Source organism: Solanum stenotomum, chromosome 5 (assembly GCF_019186545.1).
Source record: "Solanum stenotomum isolate F172 chromosome 5, ASM1918654v1, whole genome shotgun sequence".
Taxonomy (NCBI): Eukaryota; Viridiplantae; Streptophyta; class Magnoliopsida; order Solanales; family Solanaceae; genus Solanum; species Solanum stenotomum.
The window spans coordinates 18,741,913-18,747,564 of NC_064286.1; positions in this window are offsets into that span (position 1 = coordinate 18,741,913).

Genomic DNA, 5,652 nt, shown 5'->3' on the forward strand with positions numbered 1-5,652 from the left:
TACTCTAGAAAGGAAATAAAGTAACCTAACTAGGAACAAATTTAGTACTTCTAGGAAAGCATTAAATGGTACTTAGGATACCATAAATAGACTAAGGAAAATATTAATAACCTATATATAAATAGATAAAAAAATAAGGTAAATCCCAACTAGGAAAAGAATCTTGACAATCTTGGAAAGTTTGACTAGTCTTCTCTCAAAACTTGGGCAGAAAGCAACTCTTGTTGTGGTTGATTCTTGGACTCTTCTTGACCTTATTTGCACGAAAATGGCCCTTAAAATTCCTCATCTTGGGCTTGAATTTGGGCCACCAAATAATTGTAGCATTTGGACAATTCCTCTCCCTTGGGCTTGAGCTCTTCTTCCCCAATAAGACACCTTTGGATCAACGATTGAAGCCCATTGAACTTATCATTGAACTCCTTGGTTTGAGATCTTGTTATGGGCCTCCTTGGAGTTTCTAAAGCTTCATCCTTGTCCTTCAATGGAGTAGAGCTTCCTTGGATGTTATCACCTCACTTGCCTAAGGTAGGGTCATTCTTTTAGCCTTTACGTGTTCGAAACCACTAGCTAGTCCTATGTGGGCACATAGTTAAGGGATAGAAGGATTGCTTCTAAGTACTCTCATCTCAACTTATGAAGGAGCACCCATCTTAAGGGTTGCTACTAAATACTCACATCTCAACTAACGAAGGAGTATCCACCCCTCTTTATATCCTCTCGGTGCTAGACATTACTCCCCCACGGAATTGGACATTCATTTCATTCAATCATTTAGGGATAATGATTGCTACTAAGTACTCTCATCTCAACTCACGAAGGAGTACCCATCCTAGACCAACATTCATTCGTTTAGGGATAATGATTGCCTATAAGTACTCTCATCTCAACTCACGAAGGAATACTCATCCTTACCCAACATTCATTCTTTAAGGAAGCTCTTGGATTCAAATATGAGAAAACCTTTCATCTAGGAACCCCATTTATTTAAATGAGTACTTTATGAGACTATCCTTACAATAGACCCAACTTCCATTCATTAGCATTAAATCACATTCTTTTCATTCATTTTCACATTCTTTCATTTTTTTCATTCACTAGGTGTGAGAGTAGGTAAACTTAGTTTATCCTAACCTCACCTTCATTTTAAGTCATTCACAGAAGACAACAACCAAGCATAACACATAAAGTCTCTACACAAGGTCACCTTTCATACTCTTAGACCATGCACCAATTCACATCATATCACATTACCTTCACATAATCAACATTACTCAAAACAACAATCATCCAAATTTGCCTACAAGGCCATGATCACAGCATGCTTATAAAGTAAACACCTCCCCACTTTCAAAGGGATCAAACCTCACAATTCTAACATCTACAACATATATATATATATATAAAATACTAGAATCAATAATCTATTTACAACTTCATCATCTTCATAAACCTTAGGTCACATTTGCCCATTCAAGGCCAACATCCAATATAACACAATTGACCATTAATTCCTCATAATTCAACATATAACAATACATTAATCAATAGCCCATAACAATCTACACATTAATATCACATTATTAGCTCATCATCAATAGACCCATTTTAGACCCAAAAATTAGGACTTCAAGATATGCAAGGGTTCATGGAGTTTTTTTTTATCTTAAATTATCAATATTAACATAAATCATCATTTGAAATACTTTCATGCAAGAACCCAAGCTTATAATTGAAATAGGGGTTTTTAGTGTTCATGAAAAACATTGAAATAACTTTGATTTGGCTCTTTGATTGAAAGGAGAATCAAAGATAAATTTCCCATACCTTTGTGATTAACTTCCTTAGGAATTTGAAGGAGAAATCAGTAGGAACCCATCCCCTAGCTTTAAGCTTCATCAATGTCTCTAATGGAGTTCTAGAGAGAGAATATATTTTAGAGGGAAGGTTCAATTGGAATAATGAGGTCTAATTATAGGTTAAAGAGTTTTAACTTAACTTAAAATACCCAAGTATAGGTAAAATAGTAGTCTAGGGTCTAATTAGAAGGTGGGGTGAATTTACCCTCACTTGGCCGGAACTTGGCAGTGAAACAGGGCACCAAACGACGGCCACCATTGACGGACTGTTAGGTGGGACTATTAGACCAACTGAAGCTTAAGAAGGAATGGAAAGATAGGAAGCTTGGAGAGCTAGTGGAAAGAAATGCATAAGAAATAACAGATATACGATAGAAGTCGAATACGATTAAGTAACTAGTGGCAAGATACATACTTTAGAGCGTCAAGTCATACACAAACCAGAGTGACTTCACTACCTGAAGAAAGAAAGCTGCTTCGGCAGGGTCGAAGAAAACGTGTACGACACCGAGGGGCCGGGGCTTCTTTATTGTAAGGCATCTTGAAGTCTAATTTTTGGCTTTTTTGTCGTGTCTTGTGGGCATGTTCACAAAGGAAAAGGCTCTCTTCCTAAGTGATTAGGTCACTCCTCTTCTCTCCGATTTGGGAAGTCTCCAATTCCCTTACTTCGATTTCCAATGACTCAGTATAATGCTCATTTGATTGTCATGTAGGTAAAGTGTTTACTGGTCCACCGGGTGAGACCTCTTGTACTCCTTCTTTCGCTGATTAAGAGCCGGATGAGAATCCTCTCAAATCCTCGAATGAGAACTTCCCTTAAGGAAGGAATGAATCTAGGGAAGAAGTCGTAAGGATAGTTCCATTTCTCCGCTAGCCGAGGACATGACTTCCAGCTGATAAACTTGCTCTCGCTCCATTCGCTGAATCTGGAGATTTATACTTGTTAGAAACTGTATTCTTACTCTTCTTTGTATTTCCGGGGGTTTTTCGCAAACTAAGGCAAATAAAGAGTCTTATTCTCCCTTTCAGTCAGCCGGAAGTAAGAAGATTGATGCTCTAGCCATAGCTTCTCTACGCGGATACGATCTTTCCTTACTGAACAGCTTCCCCAGATCATGTTACATTAGAGTTGCGGAGATAGAGAAGGCTCATTCGCCTTTAATAGCAAAGGCTTTTTCACGAGCTGTGCTCGAACCTGCGCTTTCCTTTCTAGGAGTGCATTCCAGAAATATAGTTGGAGATGAGTCTGTCGACCAGTGCTTGAACTAGGATTGTTCGAAAGAGAAAGGGAATGAGTATGAAAAGACAGGTTGAAAAGGGTTGCGAGCTCAAACGAATAGAGTTCAAGCCGAATTTGTTTCAAAATAGAAAGAGAAAGGCAGGAACAAAGTAGCTCGCCTAAAAGGAGGGGAACGAAGCACTCGGCTGAGATTTTTGGAAAAGAGAGGCAGAGCCCGAGGCACTTTCTAACGAGCAGGCGGGACAAGACCTTGAAAAGACACTCTACTTTGAAGGCAATGGCTTTGAGGGTACTAACTGTGATATATGGGTAAGGAAAAAAAAGATTAGCTCAGGCTCTCGAGGCATACTAGCGGGCCTTGACTAGAATCGTAGAAAGAAGCTGGGGAGAAAGATCCAAGTGCGAGCATTGAGTCAAACTGATTCAGGTATAACAAGATAGTTCTTATCTCCTTCTTCTACCTACTTTCCTTTATAGCTCTTCTAGCCTTGAAAAGATAATCTTTCTTAGTTGTACTACCTCACTCTTTTTTTCCTATCTCAAAGGAGTTCAGTTCCCCGAGGATGAACAAACAAGACTACAAGGTTACTTCCCCGCCTATAAATGTCGCATCATAGTATGCTTGCCGCAACATAAGATGCCTATCGCATGTTAATCTGGATGGCGGAATCCCATACGTACCAATTCGTCTCTTTAAAAGATGCGGGTCTATGAGACTGTATGGCGACAGTATGGTGTAATTGCGGGTATGGCCTAGTGGCAATAGGCGTTAAGGATACCCGGTGCTAGGGTATTGATGCAAGGATGCAAAAATGACTCCATGTGTTTTTTAATTAACATAATATTCTACATTACAAATATATCCTAACACCCGGGATGGTGCTACCCTTCTTCCCTATCCAGAAACTAATCCAATGAAAGAGCAGAAAAGCCCAGAGACTGTACTGAGCCATTCGGTGACTTTCGCGGTCTCCCTCACTAAACCAACTTGAATCTGAACTACTATTTCCGCTCACCTCACCGGACCTAAATTTGTATTCACCTCTGCTACATCACCTGAACCACTAGTAGTAGTATGATACTTATGGTTCTGAAAGATCTAAGCCCTTCCAAAACCGTATTAGTGCATATTTTACCTCCTCCCGCATAGGCGCATCGACGTAGAGGCGGTTAACCCATTTCTTATTTAGACTATCAATCATGTCGTTATCTCTCTTGATCATGGTAAAAATTTTCACCCTTTAACGAGTTGAGTAGAAATCAAACCTGGGATATCGAATCCCTGGTATTTTACATTATAGTTTACCAGCGATAGGTAGCACACCCAGTTCGCGGGTCTCTCAACCCGGTGGACCCATTGTTTATACACCTGCTATGAGAGGTAATCGTGCCACCCAGGACTTGAATACATGCAGCAGGTGAACAACATAAATGGAATTTCTCAATGATGCCTTCACCCCGACCGGAGTCCCTTAGATATGATGCAAAAGGGCTCTTGGTCTATCCTTGATCAGAGATTTCTCTATGAAAAATATGAATCGAAGTCTGAAGAAGGGGAGGGAGAAGGAGACCTTGACCCGCAGGAGGATTTATTCAATCACATAGTTTGGGCTCTTAGAATATGGTGCCCTTGGGGCTTTCTATTTTATTGTATTGAAAGGCCCACTGAATTGGGATTTTCCTATTGGTCCAGGTCATTTCGGGGCAAGCAGATCCTTTGTGATGAAAATGATGAGCTTCAAGAGACTGATTCGGGGTTCTTGCAGAGTGGAACCATGCAGTACCAGACATGAGATAGATCTTCCAATGAACAAGGCCTTTTTCAAATAGGCCAATTCATTTTGGACCCTGCAGATCCACTGTTTTTCCTATTCAAAGATCAGCCCCCTAGCTCTATGTTTTCATATCGAGAATTATTTGCAGATGAAGAGATGTCAAAGGGGCTTCTTACTTCCCAAACGGATACTCCTACATCTATATATAAACGCTGGTTTATCAATAATACGCAATAAAGGCACTTCGAATTGTTGATTAATCGTTAGAGATGGCTAAGAACTAATAGTTCATTATCTAATGGATCTTGCAGTTCTAATACTCTATTCGATAGTTCTCAGTATTTATCAAATATGTTCCTATCTAACGGAACACTATTGGACTTAGAGGCGATTAGAACTTCTAGAATATGAGAAAAAGTTGCCTACACTGAAGATGTTGATTCTCCCTCTCCTTCTCCTGCCATATGAATGAACGCTTCTCTTAAGGGCAGCTCACATGCCCCAAGCTATCTATTCAGTTCCCATGTCTGCATTCTTTCATATGGAATCCAGCTAACAGTGTTCCCGACCCCTTAGAGACCCGTATTCTCTAGACTGATGGAAGACGCGGGCCTGGCATATTCGATAAAGTATCCTTTTTCAGTTTCCTTTCAATCTCTATATTGACCGTCGCACCCTCACCTCAGAGATTGGCTGAGCGTAGATAAATCTTAAAGTGTTTTTTCATCCGCATTTTCCCTTATGGCAGATTCGAAAAGTATCCCATCTTTTAATCTTG